Below are 25,413 nucleotides of genomic sequence, written 5' to 3' on the forward strand. Positions count from 1 at the left end.
AAAACCTACTGGAAACATGATCACCCCCAGGCCGCCACCACTGCTTTTTTTTTGCCCTTTGTTTTCTGTTTGTCTGTTTCTCCTAAAATACAATATGTCCAAATATTAATTCTCAGTAAATGAGAAAACAAACTTTGAAAACCATGCTTCAACAACTCAATTGTCAAAATCTAGACACATTGCAAAAGTACACCCGAGGTCAGGAAAAGAAATTCTACTGACTCTGAACAGTTAGGTGGTTCAGCAATCAATTTCACAAGGTAAATATTCAGTATTCTATTAACAGAATGCCACATTTTCACTCTCTTTTTAGTGACTGAGGGCATATAAAAAGTATAATAAGAAAAGGATTATCTGTCAAAAATGCATCCCACATTCAATTTTCCATAGAATTAACAAAAAGAAGCACCACCCAGATATTATAGAAGAATTTAGTGGCAAATAATTTGCTATAATACGTCCATTCCAATAACCAGAAATATCTCTTGTGATCATTTTAACGCATGGTTGGAAAAATATCAGTTTACTGTTGATAAATAGATGCTATGCACTGGAAGAATACCATGTATTATTTCTCCATTCCCTTCAAATAGAAAAGCATGCAAGCATCTTTAAGAACTTTTAAACTTAACTGGATATAACAAATCTATAATTAGATATAATAAATATGTTATTTCATCTCAAGTTTCATTGGAACAGACCATAATTGAATATTTTAACTACTGTTATTCAGAGGCCTATGTATTTAATTTTTGTATAAATTTTATAGAAATCAAAGACAACTGTAGACTACATATCTAAATATCTTCCCTAAAGGAACAAATGAAGCCAACTCATCCTATTTTCTTCAGAAGCTCATGTCCGTGAAAGAGAAGTCATCTTGCTAAATATGTCATCTTGCTAAATATGGGGTTATTCATAAAGTCATGGATTCATTAAATATGTATTCTGTGAAACAAACACATTCCACCCACAATTGGAACACAAAACCAGAATGAATAGTAATATTATTTCATAGCACTACCCTATATCATGCTTTTACCCAACATCAAGGTACTGAGTGAAGAAGGAAATATTTCAACATACTCTCGTCATCCTCTTCAGAAAGTTTTTGGAGGTCTTGGCCCTCCCCTGACTCCTGGGTCAAGTTCAGCATCCTCTCCTTACCCTTTTGGTATTTCTGTTGCCTGGGCTTGATGCGGTCCATCCTGCACAACAAAACACCAGCAGCAAGGCCAAGAACACACCCACAGTTACCTACACACTTATGCACACAGCCTACACCCACAGTTACCTATACACTTTTATGCAGCCATGCACACAGCCTACACCCACAGTTACCTATACACTTTTATGCAGCCATGCACACAGCCTACATCCACAGTTACCTATACACTTTTATGCAGCCATGCACACAGCCTACACCCACAGTTACCTATACACTTTTATGCAGCCATGCACACAGCCTACACCCACAGTTACCTATACACTTTTATGCAGCCAAAATCGTGGATAGTGTGGCAACATTTGGGACTTGTGGATGGTTGCTTGTTAGCAACAAGTGTCTCTTTGTTTCTTTTATTCTCCCAGGTTTTGCATTCTTCTTTAAAAAAAAAAATGCTGCCTACCTCATATAGTTGTGAAGATCAAATGCAAAGACATATAAATGTCAGAACTGTTTTGTAAACAGTAAGTTGCTACTTCAATTTTCTAGAGTGTTGTATCAGACCCCGCACCTCTTCTGTGTGTCACATCTAATCCCTTATTGGATCTGGGAAAATGTCTTGTAGCTTTTTGTCTGTTTATTCAGGAAATCTATTCAGAAACTGCAGTGTTGACCTTCATCTCCCACATATACCCTCTTGAAAAATATCATTTCCTTTTTTTAATTAAAAAAAATTGGCCTCACTGTGCGGCAATGTGGTACATATACACAATGGATTACTCAGCTATTAAAAATAATGCATTTGAATCAGTTCTAATGAGGTGGATGAAACTGGAGCTTATTATACAGAGTGAAATAAGTCAGAAAGAAAAAGACCAATACAGTATATTAATGCATATTTATGGAATTTAGAAAGATGGTAACGATGACCCTATATGTGATATAGCAAAAGAGACACAGATATAAAGAACAGACTTCTGGACTCTGTGGGAGAAGGTGAGGGTGGGATGATTTGAGAGAATAGCACTGAAACATGTATATTACCTACCATCTGTGAAATAGATCGCCAGTCCAGGTTTGATGCATGAGACAGGGCGCTCAGGGCCGGTGCACTGGGATGACCCAGAGGGATGGGATGGGGAGGGAGGTGAGGGGGGGGTTCAGGATGGGTGACCCATGTACACCCATGGCTGATTCATGTGAATGTATGGCAGAACCACTACACTATTGTAAAGTAATTCGCTTCCAACTGAAATAAATTAATAAATTTACAAAAAAACATTTTTGGGCTCACTGTGTGGCATGTGGGATCTTAATTACCAGATCAGGGATCAAAACTCTGCCCCACCCCTGCAGTGGAAGTCTGCTGGACCACTAAGGAAGTCCTAAAACATTTCATTTCCTGGTTTCTTAAAATTCTAAATGTATGGCCCAAGTTTAAAAACTGATTTAAGTGACATTTCTGCTTTGGGCAGCTTAAATATTTTCTTTATTTATTTGTATTTAACAATGATCATTGCCTTCATTCTTTTTTTGACTTCTCATTTGAGGAAATGATAAAGTCCAGTGATGTAAATTATAGTAAGAGGTCTCACTTATGGGAAATTAGGAACACATACTACATGTGAGGTCAAATTTGCTATTTCTCTAGACCTGATTTAGATAGCTAGAAACAGCAATAGTAATAGCTACACCATATTGTACTTTCATTATATATATATATATATAAAATATACCTCATACCTCTGATTATGAAAATAACCATGCCATGGGATAGTGTGATTCATATTGGCAAATATGTTTTGCACAGGGCAAGGAGCTGGGAGATGAGGTCAGGATGGAATGAAGTAGTCTTAGAAACGCAGGGAACTTTCCAGGTGTGCTGACAGAGTCTCTCCATTTTCCTGGAGAAAGTGGCTAGGTTTTGAATTCTATGGCCATCAGCTCTTAAACCTGGCTCCAGACATGTGAGGCACTAGCCTTCCTCAGAAGTTCCACTTATTGCTAGAGATTTCACTCTAAGAAAATAACTATTTTCAGTGGGCTAATTAAAAAAGAAAAAGACTTCTCAGATCTCCTGGGTGGAGTTAGTCCATTACTTGAGTTCTCCAGAATGGCCCGGTGGGACAGGAGGCCGTGAGCTGGACATGGAAATGTGGGTGTATTTTTAGTGCCACCTCCGGTTAGTTGTGGGTTTTAAGTCATCTACTACATGCGTCAGCAGCTTCTGACCAGACTGGACCGTATTATCTCTAAAGATCCTTCTGAAGTGAGAACCCATGTTCCTTCACTTCACCCACAGACATGATGGACTTCTCTCTGAGTTAGTGTTGCTGGGAACGACCCTGTCTCATTCACTAGCTTGTTTAATATTTACCAGGATCAGGCAGAACCGAGCCCTAATCTAAAACAGGAAACTGGAATTCAGAGAGTTTAGAGACCTGCTGGGGGCTCCAGAAGAAGCATCTAAACTAGGACCTGACACTGGTCTTGCCCATGGCAGCTCCTCCCCTCGCCCCAACTCCTCTGTGACCTCCTTCGGACAATTTCCACGACAGTCGGCACAGAGCAAACACCTCGGTAGGTGTGAAGGTCACCACAAATGGCTTCTTCAGGGCTTGGGGCTCCCTGGGAGCCAGGATCTGGTGGGACAGGATCAGGTGTACCCCAAATGAAAGGGAAGTGTACTTACTGCTTCTTCAGCTGGTCCATGGACTTTTTCTCCTCCTCGATTTTGGCCTTTACAGCTTTTACAATGGTGGCATGGAAAAGCTCAACCCCTCTAAAGGAAAGCCAGAAACAGAATGAATGAGCATTTTTATCGGTATTGGCCACTTTCCCTGACAACAGATACTAAGAGAAAACATTTTGGGTGGGCTGCTGCCTGGAGTCTCTGGGCTGGGGCTGGGGGTCCCAAGTCCCGTCTAGAAGCCCCATCCCCATGAATGGGTTCACACAGCCCCCATCCTCCCCTGGTGAGAGGGGCTCCTCTGGCTATACTCTGAAAGGTAACAGATGAGTATTTTTTCTCCACCCTCAGGAGTTTCTCCTTAAAATGGAGGGAGCAGGGGAAGATGGACTGGACTCTGGACCAACATGGTCTCTGCTTCTGTTCTGACTCAGGAGGCCCTAAGGAGCTACTCCAGGACTGAGGTCTGGACTGAGGAGCTCAATGTCCAATCTGTCTTTGAACTTCAAGAGTATCCTAGTCTTGGTAAGGTGTAACTCCCTCCAGAGTCTTCCTCTTTACTCTTCTGTTCTAGATCTTAAAGCCTTGGATCACTTTTCCTGGAAGGAATGTGTCTTAATTCCTTGTGGGCTCTACAGGCAAGCTCAGACAGCAGGCTGGGGGCTATGTCACTTCCCGGCAGGTTTCTTAGGAGAAATCCCTGATTCCATAGCCTGACCCACCTGGATGCCAGGATCTTCTAGGCTTTTATATCCACCACCACATGCAAAAAATAGTAACTCATGAACACTCTTCTCTGTGGCAGGAGGAAGGCAGAGCATATGCTGTCCCAAATGATCCCCACCTCCCCACTGAGCAGTTTACATGATGAGTCGTCATCAGCTAGGGGAGGGGAAAAGAAAAAGAAAAAAATTAAAATGAATACTCATTTTCATTGTTATTTTATAAGCTCTGTGATACGATCACACAGACATACGAGCAAACTTCCAAGACACTGAGTCCCTGTGAACCGTTTTATTCGCAGCCAAGGGCACAAACTTCAAGTATGGTAACAGCACCAGTTCAGAAGGATGGCCACAAGTGAGCTCTGGATACTCTAGGGCTCAGGAGGAAAGGCCAGGGAGAAATCACATCTGTTTGTCCCAACACCAGAGGGAATCTCGGCACAAACAAGACATGTTCTGGGAACGGGCCCTTTCCAGGGTGACTAGCAGGGTAGCTACAGTCTACTGGAAGAAGAGGTGCCAACAGCATGTCTGACCCCCCAGGTCAAACAAGCTCTAGTGCCTCCTTCATCATCTGACTGGAAGGCAGGGCAGGGCGGGGGTGGGGGTGGGGGTTGGGGAGAGCCAGGTTCCAGGCCCTATGGAGAACAGAGGACAGTGGTGCTGTCCAGGGTGCTGACGCAAGAGGCACAGGGTGGGAATGGGAGTCCCACCTCCATCAGGGAGGGAGTCCAACTACAGACATTCTGCTGCTCCTCCCAACTGTCCACCCGGTGGAGCTTCTCTGAGCTTCGGGGTGGGGGCTCTGCAGGCAGAGCTCCTCTGATGATCCACCCAGCAGTCATAGGTGTGCATGGGCATCTGTGACCCTTCCCGTCATAAATACAGGAAGTTCAGGGAGTTGCTAAATATCTGCTTGGGAAGAGGGATGGGATGTTTGTAGAAGAAGATCAAAGATTATCTTAGGGGTGGGGGTGTCCTGACCACAGATACCCTGGAGGCACCATCCCACAGCTCCATGAAGACATTGAGTTGGGCGTCCCTTCATCTCCTTCCTTCAGGGGCTTTGACCCAGATATTTAAATTAGAACACTACTTCTGCCCTCCCTTCTCTGTCCCTCCATTTCCAAATCTGCTTTTCATACTCATGCATTTGTGTATCCCTTGACTGCAGGCCAGGCTGAATGCTTGGATCAACCACTAACTATTTTGAACCAATTTTTCAATATAGCTACACGCTCCTATCTGAAAAACAAATGGGAAAGGAGTATCCTGAAACTCTGCACCCAGAAAACAAGGTTGATGTCTTGCAATCCCAACACATGCAGGAATTCCCCACAGCTCAGTGCTCTGATGGCTCCTAAAATCCAGGCCCACCCAGTGAAGTGCTTGGTGTTTCACTTCCAGGAGTTAAACCCAAGAAGCAAGGAGGACAAGCCTCAGCATGGTGCTCTTTGCACTGGGAAATACCTCTCTTTACAAAGAGGATACTTAGAGCGTCATAGGAACAAGCCAGACTTTGCAATAGCCAATGGGTGAGCACTAATCCAGGATTCATTTGGGCAGAGACAAACCTAGACAGCATATTAAAAAGCAGAGACATCACTTTGCCGACAAAGGTCCATAGAGTCAAAGCTATGGTTTTTCCAGTAGTCATGTATGGATGTGAGAGTTGGACCATAAAGAAGGCTGAGCACTGAAGTATTGATGCTTTTGAGTTGTGGTGCTGGAGAAGACTCTTGAGATGCCCTTGGACAGCAAGGAGATCAAATCAGTCAATCCTAAAGGAAATCAACCCTGAATATTAGTTGGAAGTACAGATGCTGAAGCTCCAATACTTTGGCCACCTGATATGAAGAGCCGATTCATTGGAAAAGACACTGATGCTGGGAAAGATGGAAGACAGATGGAGAAGGGGACAACAGATGATGAGATGGTGGGATGGCATCACTGACTCAATGGACATGAGTTTGAGCAAACCCCTTGGGTGATAGTGAAGGACAGGGAAGCCTGTTGTGCTGCAGTCCACGGGGTCTCAAAGAGTTTGACAAAATTGGGCAACTAAACAGCAACAACAGAAAAGTGAAGACCAGGTCTGAAACCTGGGTTTACAGAATGAATGAGTGAATGAATGGATTCCATAGTCACACACTTTCCAGGAACAGCTCTTGGGAGGGATCAGCTCCCAGGCGCCCGTCTCTGCCCATCGGACTGGCTTCAGGAGAAAGCATGACCTCCTGTCCTGCCTCACCCCCTGTCCGATAACTCTCAACACCACCCCACAGACAAACACACACTGCTAGAGTCCAACTGAGGAATAAAAATAATTTTTACTACCAACTAGAAACTTAACCATTCACATGGACTGGAGAAAAAATAAATTCTTCAAAGACACACTCATGGTTACATAGACTTGGCTTCCCCAGACCTCTAAACACAGCAATGCATGTGCATCCCCACACCCAAAGTCAAATGCTTTCCAGGAGAATTGCCTGGCGAGCTCATCTTCAAGTGCCAGGAAGGGGAGAAGCAGCAGGCAGTCATGTATCACTGTTCTTTTATTTTTATTTTAATTAATTTTTAATTGGAGGATAACTGCTTTACAATATTGTGTTGGTTTATCCCACACATCAACATGAATCAGCCGTAGGTATATGCATGTACCCCCCTTCTTGAAACTCCTTCTCACCTCCCACCCCATTCCACCACTGTTCTTCTAACGCTCTGTCAGTTACAGTCATGAGCAGCAGGCCCTGGGATTGAGTTTAAATTAGAGCTAGAGGTGGATTAACTCCTTTAGCTCCTGAAAGGTCACTGTTTAATTTCTTGACAGAATACAGAGCTTAAAAGCTATCTTTGTGGCCTAAAATTTTCATGCGACTCTGGGATGACCCGGGGGCGGTTTATCTACCAGGGAGGGGCCACGCTGTGGCCTAGAAGGCAGAAATTTAACAGAGAACCAGCCACATTCTGTGGACAGGAGGTGTTGGTCTCAATCCTGCACCATCTTAGCTGTTTTTAAGTCAAGACGCCAGTGCTTAGGGCAGCACTGTGTCCACCCATGCATCAGGGCACCATACAACACCTGCACCTTTGGGGGCCCATCCCTCCCACCTGTACCCCACACCATGTGGTGAAAAACCTTGTCCATTCTATCAATATTTACACTTGCATGGTGCTTTCCCAGTAAGAGAGTCAGTTTCAGTCAACAGAATATAATTTGTGAAGACATCCCATGACTATTTCAACTCATAAAGGGCCACATGCAGCCTGTCCTGGAGTGATATCCAATTGTTCCTCAGAAGGGATAGATTTTAATTGAGAAAATACATTTTAGAGGGTTTTTTCTTTTCCTACAAATATATATCCTCTTGTCCTTGAGAGGGTAGAAGTGAGCAAAAAGGATTCTGCTTAAAAGGGCAAAACAAGGAGTAATAAATGGTCATTCTGAGTTTGCCAGCATCCTATTTGGGGCTTTTAAGAGAGCAGCATGAGGGGCCGAGGGCTTTCCATAACCACCCAACAGGTCATTTGCTCTGAGGCTGGGACCGCAAATGTGTTACACGGCACAAGCCACTTACTGACTGTTTTTCGTTGTGATCATGAAGACGTTGTAAGAGATCAGCCAGTCCCAGTAGCACAGGATGCTCTTGATGGGTTTCAGAAGCAAGTCGCCCCCGAAGATCAGGAAGTAGAAGCAGGCCACCACATAGCCCCTGCAAAAGATGCTGATGCGGGCCGTCCCAGTGATGAAGATGATGGTGAGCACGAACCAGAAGGGGTAGCTGAAGACGACCACCACGGATGTGTCCAGGTACAACCTGGACAATGAAACCAAGAGACAACACAGACTGCAGCACAGATGAAGTTGGGAGGGTCTAGTCGAGGAAGGGAATGCATTCACACATCCGCCTCCTGACTCGGCCTGGAGGCACAGGCCAGACAGGCACTTTGATCGCTGGCTGGTCCACGCGCAATCCTCACCCAGTTAGTGATGGACAGAGCAGTACTTTGTGAAAAGACCGTGTGCACTTTTATTATCATCAAACTGGGGCCAAACTTCCCACAAGAGCAACATTCTCTGTCTAGTACCTGAGGAGTCAGACATGACTGAGCGACTACCACTTTCACTTCTTTACACACCGACATGGAGTTTGCAGGCTCTGTGAGCACTCTCTCTGCACTTCCCTGGGCTGAGCCAGGATCCCTTCTGTGGGACCACTCCTCACTCTGCAGACAGGCAAATGCTCAGGCCCCATCCTCCCCCAGTGATGGAGCTCTGGGAGGTTCCCCCGCTGGGTATCAGCTGACAGACATCGTTCCTACAAGCCATGTCCTGTCTGGATTCATTTGCTCAGAGGCTCTCGGCTTTGGAGGCTTTGCTTTGGTTGTTTCTCTTCCCAAGTTTGGGGAGAAGCAGAGAAGCACCAATTGTGCTATCAGATACTTGATAAATCACTGAGTTGTTCTTTTGTGGGAGCTCTTAAGTCATCTCTGATACAATAGGTGCTACACTGTTCTCAGCGTGGTTAGAGAATAAGTGGTCCCTAGAAGAATGCTGGTGATGGACAGGGTGATGGAGGTGGTGATGGAGAGGGAAGGCTGGCATGCTGCAGTCTATGGGGTTACAAAGAGTCGGACATGACTGAGTGACTGAACTGAACTGAGAACACTGTCACAGAAGTGGACTTTTGGACTGTACTCTTCTTAGACTAAAATACTCAACACTTTTGAATAGTTCCATGACTTTTCTCTAAACTATGTTTCACTCATCCTTGATGTCACACATACTGGAAAGTGCATAAGATGTGAGTGTTTCTCAGCATCCCACGGTCACACAGGCAACGTCCGTGATTCAGTCCTGGTGGGATCTGAACACCCACAGTCCTCTTGATGTGTGTGACTTGAAGTTGGTGGAACTAAGCTGCTGGCATGTTTGAGTGTGGGTGTGTGTGTGCTTGTGTGCACATGTTTGTGTACTGTGGGCTTTCCATCCATTTCCCTTCCCTGCCTGCAGCTGTGAATCCCCTTGTAGGAACCCCAGCCCTCACTCCTCAGCCTGACCTGCTTTGGGTTCAGAAATCATAAAACTAAGCCTGTGGGAACAGCATGCAAACACCAGCCAACACGCAATGGGGAGAACCTCCAAGGCTGCTGGGAGCACATGAGGCCCTGGCTGTCCTGGGGTTTAGGGGCATCTGCTCCCCAGAACTGCCCTGGGCATGTTCATGGAGGACAGAGGATAACAAGGTTTGGCCTCCAGATCACCGAGCCATCTGGCCCTGGGATTCTTGGCTTCATGGTCCAATAAGCAGGTCAGTGCCCAGGAAAGGCAGAGGAGCTGGGGGCATGGACTTTGGGGTCACATCTTCTCAGGGGCTGCCCACGGGTGGCTGCTTTACCTGCAGTGGATGAAGTTGGGCACAGGGTTGTGCTGGCTGAATGAGGCCACGTCCAGGTTCGTGCAGATCTTTACGTTGTCACCTGCCATGATCCATATGGCGGCCTTGTTCTTATCCTTAAAGATCTATCATTGCAGTGAGGTGCATAGGAGCAGCATGAAATCATCTGGTGGAACAGCAGCATCTGTGGTCTGGCCTTGTCCTTTCAGCTACCCTGTCCAGTTTGTAGGTCTATGTCCGTGGTGGCAGCAAGAAGCAACTGCTTCCCCAAGACCAGGCCCATCCACCCCCGCAGCACCGCCCCCCAAGAAGGTGGGTGCATACAGGTGTGTGGGGCTGGATAGTGGGGGTATGTGGCAGGAGATAAAATTACTCAAGTGAAAAAAGTGTTTGGAATGCTAACATGTTATTAACTCTGCAGACATAACAGCCTGTCCAGACTGTATGTGCAGAGGTGCGGTGGCGGGGGGCAGGCAGGAACGCACTGCTAGGGGAAAGATGAGCAGGCGGGACCCCAGCTCCCCACTTACACAAGAGGAACACAGGGTTGGACCAAACGATGAAGTCAGGGAAGTACAGCCGCTTGATGATGTTGTTATTGAAGCTGGCGCCCTTGAACCTCCAGGGGTAGTCTTCTGGGTGTGGGGTGGGAGGAGCTGGTCAGGGAGCCCCTCATGCCCTTGAGTTCCCCTCTTCCCAGCGCTGGTGCTGGTGGTGGGGGACACACCCCAGCAGGGGGCAGGGGGGATGCCGATGCAGACGAAATACTGGAAGGTGATGATGCAAGCCAGGAAGGAGCAGTACTTGGGTGGGTCAGATCTCGGTGATGGCCTTCCTCCTATGCCAGTACAGGACGACAATCACCCAGCAGGTGTGAATCATGGTGTAGAAGTCTATGCACTGGCCGATCACGTTAGCTGGCATGAGGAAACAGATCTGCATGAGGATGAGAGGCAAAAAGTCGGCTTTACAGGGAAGGGGAGTGGCATCAGTAGGCAGCCCCCAGGGGCGGTGGAGACCCGTGTTCCTGGGGCCAGACCCTGGATGAGTTCTTCACCTGCTCTGCCTCTGCAGTGTGTTTTCATCATGAAGACAGAAGACTGACCAGGTGACCATCAATAAGAATCACTGTTCCAAGTACTGAGGGCAGACCTTCCACACTATTCAGGTCAAAACAGTGTGCTCTGGCTGAGGTCATACATTCAGAAGGCACTAAACAGACACCCAGGCATCTGTAAGACTGGGCGTCCTGAGAAGCTGTGTCCACAGCCGCAGAGCAGGGGACAGGCACTGAGTCCTGGAGACTCTCCATCAGGCCACGGAACCCTGCCATGGAATTTCTCCCCCAGACCCCCGGATCCCAAGGAGACAGAAATCAGGGTGTGGAGACGTGCCACAAAGCCCTCGTGGCCACCTGGCTAAAAGCAGCTACTGGAATTTTCAGAGAAAAGAGGAAGAGAACAGGTCAGCAAGGAAACTCACCTCCAGACCAAACTTGTGGAAGAAGTACTTGATGAAATACTTGGCACAGTTAACAAGTCTATCATTCAGCTGGAGTCTTGTGATGTTGTGGAAGATGGTTTTAGACACAAGGGTTGAGAGGTTGTTCCATCCTTGGTAGTACTCCTGATGGCGGTAGATGGTGACCTTGAAGGCCAGAATGGCCAGCATCAGCAGGTTGTTCTAGAAAACAAGGGAAATACAGGTGATGCCACATGGTCATTTACAGTCTCCTCAAAAAGCCATCTCATTTCACTGTGGGTTTCTAAAGGGACAGCGTGTGATCAGATCCCACATCCATGAAACAGTCTTGACTTTAATGCTCATTTCCCCTGTTCTGTGGTAACAAGGGTGGAGTCATCTCCAGTTTGCAAATCAGGCTAATTTTCATGATAACAGGACTTAGAACCTCTACACCAATGACTGGCAATGGTCACACCAGATCCAGAAAAAGTACCACCGAACCAGACAGCTGGGTCCAGTTACTCGGAAGGGTTGTCCAGCCTTCTCTTCAACGAAACGTGAGAAACTCTAATTCAGCATCCTACAGCGACCCTGGGAAACAGACTGAGCTGCAGACTGGGGCTCAACTTGGCAAGTTTTGAACACAGTACCTCTGAAAGCTGGCTGGAGAGAGCAGTAGAGTGAAAAATATGCTGAGCATACTACAAAATAATAATATAAAATAGGTAATATTTATGTGCCAGACATTAATCTAATCACCCCTTGCAAATATGAGTTGGTTTTATCTTTGTAACAGCTCTTAATGGTAGACAGCATTTGTATGTTACAAACAATATTGGTCATATGAGCAAAAAACCAGAAATCTACACCAAGAGAGAGAAGAGGTGCTTAGTACACTTTCAGACTCCAGGAGTTGAGTACAAAGGCTTTAATTACATCATCAGCATAATCCATCAAAGTAAAATGCTCAAACTATCCATCATAGTAACATGTGAATAATCTGAACTATATTGCTTTCCTTAAGTTTGTTACAACTATTTGAAATCAGAATTCATTTTTCAAAGACATGCTGTTTATATGTGGCTACTTCTAAACATAATAGATGCCACTGATTAAAATATGTAGAATTTAGAGAGCAAACATTTCTTGTCATGCTACACTTACTTCTCAGAAATAATTACTCTGACCACTTGGTGTAATTTACTCAATATTTTTCCTTTGTGCCTACAAGACATCATTCTATGTATCCTGTTCTGAAGTTTGCTTTTCTTTTTCAACATTACAATATATTTTGGATATCTTTCAGTGTCTGATAATATCATCAATCTACCTCAGTCTTTGAGTGGTTTCATAACATTCCAGTGAATATATCTGTCATACTCTATTCAACGAATCTCAAATTACTCAGCTGATTTCTTTTCAGCACAATTCAATACCGATTTTAATATTCAGTCATGCGTTTTGGAGGTGACTGCAAACCCCATGTAAGAGGATGAGGCTGCTCTCAAAGGTGAGGTGAGTCGTCTCCAGGGAAAGGGCTGCAGACGTGAACTTGGCAGAGGCAATGCTAAGGATGAGGAAGCCTTACCCTCAGGTAGATGAGCAGAGGAGACGACTCCCTGAGGCCCATCCATTCCATGGGATCAAGGAGTGTGCTGTAGAGCAGAGACTTGTTCAGCTGGTGCAGGGGTATGTTCATCTGGTTTTCATTTGGCTGAAAAGAAGAAAGAAAGGAGTAAGAGACGGCCCCACAGTCAGGAAAGTTCAGACTAGTCTCCTTCAGCTTTGAGCAAAGGGACTCAGGGATGGGGAGGGAGGACCCACTTCAGAGGGAGTCAGCATCAGGAGAGACGGGACCAGGACACTTCTAACTCACTGAGCCGATGAAGGCCTGATGGCGAATGCTGGGGGACGTGGGTCCCCCGGGCTCTGCGTCCCTTCCCTGAAGGCCAGGCAAGGGGACCCCCGTCTCCGAGGCTCACCAATGAACAGTTCACAGAGGAGTTCTCAGGCTTGATGGTCTGCAGCTGGTACAGCATCTTACAGACGATGATCACACATGTCCAGACGGTGCCGACACTGGAGGCCAGATGGTGGAGCTTGGCGTATGGCAGAATGAAAGCCCAGGAAATCAGAAACACATAGTTGAACAGAGACACCTGAGAACACAAAATTGGAAATGCGGACAAAAATATGTCACATGGCACAACATCTAAAAACCTAGATGCTTTTAGGCAACTTGACTGATTCAGTTCCTCTGAGCTGAGCAAAGGCTGGCTGAGCTCTTACGTACAAGAAACGGTCGTGGGTGTTAAGATATACATTTTGTACGCAGACAAGTGTACAACCAGGTGATGTTAAGTAACATCACAACGGCAAACTACAGAGGTGAACAGGCTTCTGGGAGAACACTCAGGGGGTCCTTGGCCCAACCTGGAGCTTCAGGAACCTCTCCTGGGAGAGAACACACCTGAGCGGTGCCCTCAAGCTGTGAGGAATTCAGACATACCAATGGTGGGTGGGCACGCGGTGTACAACCACATCTGTGAGTCAGCGTCCATCTCTGCCCCATCTGCGCTTAGTGGGGGACCTTAAGTCCGAGTGGCCTGGGGCTCCAGCTGGAGCAGACACCTGGTTGGGTCTGGCCTGAAGACAGAACGGCAACACTTGCCTCCTTCACGGACACCCAGATGATGTAGGAGTACACGATCCTGATGATGTGCAGCTTCAGTATCCACCACAGGAACGTCTGCAGCTGGTAGAAGCCCTCCAGGAACAGCAGAGGCAGCACTGTGAGGTGGTCGGTCACCAAGTGCCAATTGTTCCTCAGATCTGCAAGGCAGGACGTGTGTGCAGCTGTGAGTGGAAGCCTGGCCTGTACAGATTGCTCCCACAGTTTCTAGCTCACTGCCTGGGTCAAGTATATACCTGAGCATATATTGAATATATATTTTATTATATACTTATATATTGAGTATATATTTTATTCACTTGGAGCAAGTCGGCGTTTTGTTTCCTCCTCCTGTGAGCCAGCATCCGAGCAGCTCCTGGGCGGGCAGCTTACCTGACGTCTCCTCCTCCTCTTCATCCTCCTCGTCCTCATCCTCATTCTCGTCCTCGCTGTCCCTGTCAGGTTCACCCTTCTTGGCTTTTGCAGGGCATCCCCCCCCAGTGTCTCCTCCCCAGGCCCAACCAGCTGCTTGACTTCTGCTACCTCCAGGCTGGCGGTCAGCTTCATCATGGCAAGGTCCAGAAGGCTTCACTCGGGGCGGGCCAGCCTGTTGGTAGAGAGCAGCTGAGTCAGGGAGGGAAGGGCATTGGGAGCTGAGAGTGAGTGGCACGTGGAGGAGGATGAACAAAATGGAAGTCACCACACAGCCTGGCATGTGGGCTTGTTAGCATCTGGTTGCTTTCTATTTTTTTGAAGCTCTTTCTAAAAAATGAACTGTAAACTCGGGTTTGGTGAGCTCTTCCAATTCAGATTCTAGTGATAAGTCAGTCATGCTATCAACACCTAAACTTGACATTTTTTCCCACAGGAGAAAATGGTCAGAGTTTAGGATGGAAAAGCATGAAATAGCATTGTATAAAGCAAGCATTTCATGGCTTCACAGGGGGACTTACTCATTGTGGTGGATTGGTAAGTTTTTCTTGATGCTGCTCAAAGTAATGGAAATAGAAAGGAAAAAAAAGGAGATGAGAACAGAAGAGTTAGAAGGAGAGTCAGAGATAACACATCATGCTACAGTCATCTACTGTACGCTGGGTGCAGGGGCCCTAATACCACGTGCATTCCAGGATGGCGGCCACAGTGTGTTTTGACTGGGAGCCCTGAGCTGGGCAGCTAATCTGAGAATGGACGGCACTGCAGTGGTGAAGGGCAGGACGCAGAGACTGCTAAGGCAAGTCAGGTCATGCTTTCTCAGAAACATGGCAAACTATCCCCTAGGAATCAAGTCATTCACAGTTTAACGAGGGATTTTTGTTTTAATTCTTAAATAACGTGTAATGTCGGGCAACCTTTGCATGGACTAATCTCATCCTGTGGCCATCTGAAGCATATGTGGTGGATGCAAATGTTTCCAGGGATAAGAAGCCTGCAACACATCCCATCCTCGGGCACCAGGTGAGCTGCCAGACCAGATCTGCGAAGAGTGCGGGAGCCCGGCTGAGGGGGCTGTAGCCTTAGGGAGCTCAGTGACTCTCGGGGGTCCAGCTTAGTTCATAGCAAATAGTAATGAGTATGATCTTGCTCCTCAATTTTTAAAGAGCATATCTTTTTATTCATATTCAAATGAATGTTTGAAGGAATGTTATTGGGCAATAAAGTAGACATTAGGAAAAGGCCTATTACAGATAATGCAGGTAGTCCTCCTCATTTGCAATAAATTATTCATTTCAGCCTGATTGTCACAAGACAGACACCGACTAATGTTATTGTATCTGTAATACTGTGGGCTCTGAGTAAATTTCACATCTCTGGAATTTTACTTTTTTATATATAAAATGAAGAAGTTTAGCTAGATGAAAATATAAGCTCATGTGCAACTTGTTGGTTTTGTATTGAAAATGCCTGTGAAATTGGAGAACTGTGGTCAAGATTCTGTACTGCCGTTGGACTTTCAGAGAGGTTCTCCTTCAAAAGCAATTTCTTTTAGAGATGTCAAGCAGGTAGATCACCACAGAATGTCAGAAATGAGTTGCTAATTTAATGAACAAAGAATGTTCTGAGGTCAGTGGAATAGAGTGTGCTGACATGTACTTGCTTATTATTTTTTTTTTTTGGAAAGCACATTTAATTCACTGTTGCACAACTCAGACAGAGGAGGTGGTTAGGAAGTCAGGAAGGCATTTAGGTCAACCAGGAATACTTAACAAAAAGAAATCTCTTGAAATCATGGATGGTCTAGGAATATCTGAGAGGTAAAGAACTTGACTCCTTAGGTGACAACTTGTCAGGAATCTTCAAAGTTTCCCATTTTTGTCCACAGACCCTGAGATTGAAAGTAAAATATCTCCAAAAGAGCTCAGAACAAATAACTTCTTTGGGCTGTGTTTTCTGATACTAAAATACTATTTAGGGGTTCACCCTGCTGCTGCTGCTAAGTCGCTTCAGTCGTGTCCGACTCTGTGTGACCCCATTTCCCCCTACATGACGTCAAAACTGACTGCTATCTGCTAGCTCATGAACACAGCTATGTTTTCTCCCCACATACAAATGTACTGATCTTCAAAGCCTGTAAGCCTTATTCCAGAAGCTCAGAAAGATTCCTACTAATTTTTTCCTCCTTAGAATACAGTTTTCTCCTCCTTTGGTACCGTTCCTTCATATAAACCATCTTATTTAAAGAAAATGACTGCCACGTCAATGGAGTCATTTCTCAGGAGCCAACAGTTAAGAGTTAGATTCTAAACTTTCTGGATTTATAATCGTCTCTTCCCATTTATCCCTCTACAACATTACCATTCCCTACGGGAAGGAGTAATCCATGAGTGACACCGGGCTCAGATATCTGCCCCATTCTTAGGAATGGATACAGAACACACATTTCAGCTAGTTCTTATGGATTCCTCTTCCCCAATACATGGATTAAACCATGTGCAGAACAACAAATAACACACAAGGGAATTCCCATAAGGATAACAGCTGATCTTTCAATAGAAACTCTTCAAGCCAGGAGGGAATGGCAAGACATACTTAAAATGATGAAAGAAAATAACCTACAGCCCAGATTATTGTACCCAGCAAGGATCTCATTCAAGGATGAAGGAGAAATCAAAAGCTTTTCAGACAAGCAAAAGCTGAGAGAATTCTGCACCACCAAACCAGCTCTCCAACAAATACTAAAGGATATTCTCTAGACAGGAAACACAAAAACGGTGTATAAATTCGAGCCCAAAACAATAAAGTAAATGGCAACGGGGTCATACTTATCAGTAATTACCTTAAACATAAATGGGCTGAATGCCCCAACCAAAAGACAAAGACTGGCTGAATGGATACAAAAACAAGACCCCTTCATATGTTGTCTACAAGAGACCCACCTCAAAACAGGGGACACATACAGACTGAAAGTGAAGGGCTGGAAAAAGATTTTCCATGCAAATAGGGACCAAAAGAAAGCAGGAGTAGCAATACTCATATCAGATAAAATAGACTTTAAAACAAAGGCTGTGAAAAGAGACAAAGAAGGTCACTACATAATGATCAAAGGATCAATCCAAGAAGAAGACATAACAATTATAAATATATATGCACCCAACATAGGAGCACCGCAATATGTAAGACAAATGCTATCAAGTATGAAAGGAGAAATTAACAATAACACGATAACAGTGGGAGACTTTAATACCCCACTCACACCTATGGATAGATCAACTAAACAGAAAATTAACAAGGAAACACAAACTTTAAATGATACAATAGACCAGTTAGACCTAATTGATATCTATAGGACATTTCATCCCAAAACAATGAATTTCACCTTTTTCTCAAGTGCACATGGAACTTTCTCCAGGATAGATCACATCCTGGGCCATAAATCTAGCCTTGGTAAATTCCAAAAAATAGAAATCAGTCCAAGCATCTTTTCTGACCACAATGCAGTAAGATTAGATCTCAATTACAAGAGAAAAACTATTAAAAATGCCAACATATGGAGGCTGAACAACACGCTGCTGAATAACCAACAAATCACAGAAGAAAATCAAAAAAGAAATCAAAATTTGCATAGAAACGAATGAAAATGAAAATACAACAACCCAAAACCTGTGGGACACTGTAAAAGCAGTCCTAAGGGGAAAGTTCATAGCAATACAGGCATACCTCAAGAAACAAGAAAAAAGTCAAATAAATAACCTAACTCTACACCTAAAGCAACTAGAAAAGGAAGAAATCAAGAACCCCAGGGTTAGTAGAAGGAAAGAAATCTTTAAAATTAGGGCAGAAATAAATGCAAAAGAAACAAAAGAGACCATAGCAAAAATCAACAAAGCCAAAAGCTGGTTCTTTGAAAGGATAAATAAAATTGACAAACCATTAGCCAGACTCATCAAAAAACAAAGGGAGAAAAATCAAATCAATAAAACTAGAAATGAAAATGGAGAGATCACAACAGACAACACAGAAATACAAAGGATCATAAGAGAGTACTATCAACAATTATATGCCAATAAAATGGACAACGTGGATGAAATGGACAAATTCTTAGAAAAGTACAACTTTCCAAAACTGGACCAGGAAGAAATAGAAAATCTTAACAGACCCATCACAAGCACGGAAATTGAAACTGTAATCAAAAATCTTCCAGCAAACAAAAGCCCAGGTACAGATGGCTTCACAGCTAATTTCCACCAAAAATTTAGAGAAGAGCTAACACCTATCCTGCTCAAACTCTTCCAGAAAATTGCAGAGGATGGTAAACTTCCAAACTGATTCTATGAGGCCACCATCACCCTAATACCAAAACCTGACAAAGATGCCACAATAAAAGAAAACTACAGGCCAATATCACTGATGAACATAGATGGAAAAATCCTTAACAAAATTCTAGCAATCAGAATCCAACAACACATTAAAAAGATCATACACCATGACCAAGTGGGCTTTATCCCAGGGATGCAAGGATTCTTCAATATCCACAAATCAATCAATGTAATACACCACATTAACAAATTGAAAAATAAAAACCATATGATTATCTTAATAGATGCAGAGAAAGCCTTTGACAAAATTCAACATCCATTTATGATAAAAACTCTCCAGAAAGCAGGAATAGAAGGAACATACCTCAACATAATCAAAGCTATATATGACAAACCCACAGCAAACATTATCCTCAATGGTGAAAAATTGAAAGCATTTCCTCTAAAGTCAGGAACAAGACAAGGGTGCCCACTTTCACTATTACTATTCAACATAGTTTTGGAAGTTTTGGCCACAGCAATCAGAGCAGAAAAAGAAATAAAAGGAATCCAAATTGGAAAAGAAGAAGTAAAACTCTCACTATTTGCAGATGACATGATCCTCTACATAGAAAACCCTAAAGACTCCACCAGAAAATTACTAGAACTAATTCACGACTATAGTAAAGTTGCAGGATATAAAATCAACACAGAGAAATCCCTTGCATTCCTATACACTAATAATGAGAAAACAGAAAGAGAAATTAAGGAAACAATTCCATTCACCATTGCAACAGAAAGAATAAAATACTTAGGAATATATCTACCTAAAGAAACCAAAGACCTATATATAGAAAACTATAAAACACTGGTGAAAGAAATCAAAGAGGACACTAATAGATGGAGAAATATACCGTGTTCATGGATTGGAAGAATCAATATAGTGAAAATCAGTATACTACCCAGAGCAATTTATAGATTCAATGCAATCCCCATCAAGCTACCAACAAGTATTCTTCACAGAACTAGAACAAATAATTTCAGAATTTGTATGGAAATACAAAAAACCTCGAATAGCCAAAGCTATCTTGAGAAAGAAGAATGGAACTGGAGGAATCAACCTACCCGACTTCAGGCTCTACTACAAAGCCACAGTTATCAAGACAGTATGGTACTGGCACAAAGACAGAAATATAGATCAATGGAACAAAATAGAAAGCCCAGAGATAAATCCACGCACATATGGACACCTTATCTTTGACAAAGGAGGCAAGAATATACAATGGATTAAAGACAATCTCTTTAACAAGTGGTGCTGGGAAAACTGGTCAACCACTTGTAAAAGAATGAAACTAGAACACTTTCTAACACCATACACAAAAATAAACTCAAATGGATTAAAGATCTAAACGTAAGACCAAAAACTATAAAACTCCTAGAGCAGAACATAGGCAAAACACTCTCCGACATACATCACAGCAGGATCCTCTATGACCCACCTCCCAGAATATTGGAAATAAAAGCAAAAATAAACCAATGGGACCTAATTAACCTTAAAAGCTTCTCCACATCAAAGGAAACTATTAGCAAGGTGAAAAGATAGCCTTCAGAAGGGGAGAAGATAATAGCAAATGAAGCAACTGACAAACAACTAATCTCAAAAATATACAAGCAACTCCTACAGCTCAACTCCAGAAAAATAAATGACCCAATCAAAAAATGGGCCAAAGAACTAAATAGACATTTCTCCAAAGAAGACATACAGATGGCTAACAAACACATGAAAAGATGCTCAACAGCACTCATTATCAGAGAAATGCAAATCAAAACCACTATGAGGTACCATTTCACACCAGTCAGAATGGCTGCGATGCAAAAGTCTACAAGCAATAAATGCTGGAGAGGGTGTGGAGAAAAGGGAACCCTCTTACACTGTTGGTGGGAATGCAAACTAGTACAGCCACTATGGAGAACAGTGTGGAGATTCCTTCAAAAACTCGAAATAGAATCGCCTTATGATCCAGCAATCCCACTGCTGGGCATACACACTGAGGAAACCAGAAGGGAAAGAGACACGTGTGCCCCAATGTTCATCGCAGCACTGTTTATAATAGCCAGGGCATGGAAGCAACCTAGATGTCCATCAGCAGATGAATGGATAAGAAAGCTGTGGTACATACACACAATGGAGTATTACTCGGCCATTAAAAAGAATACATTTGAATCAGTTCTAATGAGGTGGATGAAACTGGAGCCTATTATACAGAGTGAAGTAAGCCAGAAAGAAAAACACCAATACAGTATACTAACGCATATATATGGAATTTAGAAAGATGGTAACAATAACCCTGTGTACGAGACAGCAAAAGAGACACTGATGTAAAGAACATTCTTTTGGACTCTGTGGGAGAGGGAGAGGGTGGGAAGATTTGGGAGAATGGCATTGAAACATGTATAATATCATGTATGAAACGAGATGCCAGTCCAGGTTCGATGCACGATACTGGATGCTTGGGGCTGGTGCACTGGGACAACCCAGAGGGAGGGTGTGGGGAGGGAGGAGGGAGGAGGGTTCGGGATGGGGAGCACGTGTGTACCTGTGGCGGATTCATTTTGATGTTTGGCAAAACTAATACAATTTTGTAAAGTTTAAAAAAAAAAGGTATAAAAATAAACCATGTGCAAAGTGAAAAAAGAAATAATAACTAAGTGGAGTTTAAGTGCTGTATCAGGAGATGTAACTGCTAACAAAAGTTGGAAAAGGGTGTTCTCAGAGAAGGTAGAATGAGGCTTTTTGTCATTGAGAAAGGTGATATGGGATGCCACCTGCTCTTGCCAGAGCCAGATCTCCCAAATGAAAAAAGAAACAGTATCAACATCCCACAGAATCTTGACTGCCTATTTGATGCCACAGTAAGTCCCAGCATTATGGAATGTGGATACTGACAGAGACCTCCTAGATTGGCTAGGCCAAATCCATCACTTTTCAAACTAGAAAACTGAGCCCCAGGGAGAAGACTTGCCTTAATTAAGGTTAAAGCTCCTTAGCTGCAATACTGAGGTCAGGACCTAGATTTTCTGATCATCAGACCCCTGTTTTTATAGGCCCTTCCCTTTTTCTCGGGGAATGGTGGTGGTGGTTAATGTGGAACAAATGTAAACACCAATGGAGCAACTGCTTTTGCTGCTGCTGCTGCTAAGTCGCTTCAGTCGTGTCCGACTCTGTGCGACCCCATAGGCAGCAGCCCACCAGGCTCCCCCGTCCCTGGGATTCTCAAGGCAAGAACACTGGAGTGGGTTGCCATTTCCTTCTCCTGTACTTGCTTATTTTCTTTTTGTTTTCTTCTCTTACTGGATATATGCATACATATAGCTGATTCATGTTGTTGTACAGCAGAAAGTAACACAACATTGTAAAACAACTATATTTCAAAATATAAATTAATTAAATCATATGATTCCCCCCAAATTCACCTTTCAGTTTGGCTTTGATGATCCACATTAAATTCTCGAGGGCTCTACATGATGAATTCTTCAGACACAAGTGACACTTGCCTATAGGGCAGACACACGCCACACAAACAACAGACAAACAGGCAAAGGATAGCTGGCTGTTTACAGAAACAACAGGACCAGAATCAATTTAAGGAATAAAACATACTGATCATTCCCAGTTTCGGATTTTTTTTTTTTTTTTTGGTGTAGCATCTACTAAGAGGGCAGGAACAGAGAAGGCAAAGCATGACAGTCAATCCAATTCTGAAGATCTCTTTCTTCATCATTTTGACTCTAATGTAGCCACTTACTAGGGCCCTAGGGATTAAAAGTCACTAGTAAGGAAAACACTACAATGGAAAAGAGTTGTGAAAATGATGGGATACACATCCCATGCTCCAGGTAGAAATTTGGGGACTTTTATATGAAACTCCTGCATGAAATCCCAAACTACCAAACTCAGATGAGTCCTTTGAGCTCCTTGAGTTCCTAGAAAACTCTTTTCACAGAAGCAAAAATGAAATCCCTTGACCCCAAACCATACATACTGCAGACATTACTCATTTTTGCCTCACCCTTTACATTCTCTTACAAAAGTAACAGTTCAGAGGGTTCTAGGGGCTAAGCCTCAGCCAAAGGAGGGCCAGCCATGGCCTCAGACCGACCAGACCATGGGTCTCCTTCCTGTCCAGACAGGTGAGGGGGTTACAGGCTGGCTGGACAGTGGAAGAAAACAGAAGGACACATCTTGATAGGAGGCTGCTATCCTTTTTCAGAACACACATAATTAAACCATGTTTACGTACTTAAGGAAACCCTGTTCAACACACTCAGTTTTCCATAATTCCACCAGTCAATATTAAAGGAAGTCAACCTTGAATATTCATTGGAAGGACTGATGTTGAAGCTCCAATACTTTGGCCACCAGATGTGAAGAGCTAACTCATTGAAAAAGACCCTGATGCTGGGAAAGATTGAAGGCAGGAGGAGAAAGGGACAACATAGGATGATATGGTTGGTGGCATAACTGACTTGATGGACATGAGTTTAAGCAGGCTCTGGGAGTTGGTGATGGACAGGGAAGCCTGGTGTGCTGCAGTCCATGGGGTTGCAAAGAGTCAAGACATGACTAGGTGACTGAACAACAACAACCCCCTAGCACAGCAGAATGTTCACAGTCTGACATTTCATGAACTATGTCCAATGAATTACTGCTTCATCTTCTTTCCATGGACTCACTGTTTCCCTTGATGAGCTCAGGGGAATTTTCACCTGTGGCGTCTGTGTTCCTCTGAAGGCAGCACTTTGCTCCCTCATCTATGCAACAAGGGTTTTCCAGGAGTTGAATCACACGCTATTATGTGAAGCAGAGAGGAAAATCTGTATCAAGGCTCATTTAGAAGAATGCCTGTAATGTTCCCGAGATCAAGCAGGCCTAGGGATGTGTGCTGACCCGCTATGGCTCCATGCACATGGCCAGGGCAAGACGGGTCCTATCAGCTACTTGGAAACACTTTGTATTAGTATTCATTGATGGAAGGCAGCAACAGGGAACTGGTCACAGAAATCACTGCCTTCGCTCTTTCCTTAAATGTTACTCTGGTTACTCGCAGATGGCAGAACATTTCAGCCGAGGTCCTTTCTTCCCGAAACGAAAAGGAGAATTCTGTACTATGCTTTCACTTACAGCGACTTCCCTACTGCCTGTCAGTGCAACAGAAAACTCGCCCTCTGAATTAAGCCAGATTCTGTAAACAGTTCTAAAAATACCCCATCACCCCGGATACAAAAGACACATCACCATCACAAAGGAACTTCGGTCTGCACAACTCCTCTGGACCAACTCACACGCCTGTCAAGATCACCCATGAAATGTCATAAATCACTACCCACGTGCATGCTAAGTCGATCAGTCATGTCCGACTCTTTTCAACCCCATGGATTGTAGCCCACCAGGCTCCTCTGTCCATGGGATTCTCCAGGCAAGGATAGTGGAGTGGGTTTCCATTTCCTACTCCAGGAAATCCTCCTGACCCAGGGATCGAACTTGTGTCTCTTATGTCTCCTGCACTGGCAGGCAGGTTCTTTACCATGAGCACCACATAGGAAACCCAAATCACTACCTACTGTTTCATAAAGTGCCATCAAACACTCCACATTTCTTCTAATTTTTTCCCACTCAGAGGCTGACTGTCATGGCAAGTACAGGTAGTGAGAGGACGGGAGGGTCTGGCTGCACTTGCGTGGGCTCACCTATAGATGGCACTGTACTCCTTGCTGGGGATGGACTTCAGATTGGTGAGCTCTAAGAACCGGCCGTGGAAGTAGTACAGGTGCAGGATGCAGACCAGGAGGAAGGACGTGGGGATGAAAATGCACGTGAACAGCTCAACCACCCTGACCTGCTTCAGGCCAAGGTCCTCTAGCCTGTGAAACAGAGCAGGTTTCCTCTATGGGCTCACTCACCCAAAAGTCCACTGAAATTCAGCTATTTCTCAGTGATTTCACACTGAACATTTTCAAGACAGAAGTCTCCATTTCCCCACATTCCTGAAGCAGTTAAGCTGTTCTCGCCCCCTCCCCACTCCGGTCTTCCCTGGCACAACCGTCCACCTCGTGCAAAACGCCCAAGTCAGAATGCCCCCTCACCCCAACACTTTCCTGTCCCCACCATCCACATCCCTTCACTCTCATTTCCTGAATCTGTGCTCTTGTTTCCTCTCTAGTGCCTCCTATTCTAGGTGAGGCTGCCATCCTCGATCACAGGACTGCCCCCCACCCCCCCCCAACAGCTGGCTGACCACCTGGCTGTGTCTACTATTCTGGTCCCCACACATCACTGTTTTCTCAGCAAGTCAAGGGTGCTTTAAAGACTTGTAGCCAGTTCACAGAGAATGAGATGCAAACCATCACCACCTAGGAGCCCTGCACCTCCAGGCACCTGGCTGACCTCCAGCCTCCCTGCAGGCGAGCCTTCATGCTATTCAGTGCACTCACTAAACTCTGTCCTGCCACAAGCCCTTTGCATTTGCTGTTCTCTTTTCCTGGAATGTTCTTCCACCTCTCAGC

General features: G+C 44.3%; 1 pseudogene; it reads right to left on the reverse strand.

Moving 5' to 3' along the window:
* LOC112582059 overlaps positions 1 to 25,413 on the reverse strand; it is a 102,607-nt pseudogene that overhangs the window by 37,704 nt on the left and 39,490 nt on the right.

Source organism: Bubalus bubalis, chromosome X, assembly GCF_019923935.1.
Source record: "Bubalus bubalis isolate 160015118507 breed Murrah chromosome X, NDDB_SH_1, whole genome shotgun sequence".
NCBI classification, from domain to species: Eukaryota; Metazoa; Chordata; class Mammalia; order Artiodactyla; family Bovidae; genus Bubalus; species Bubalus bubalis.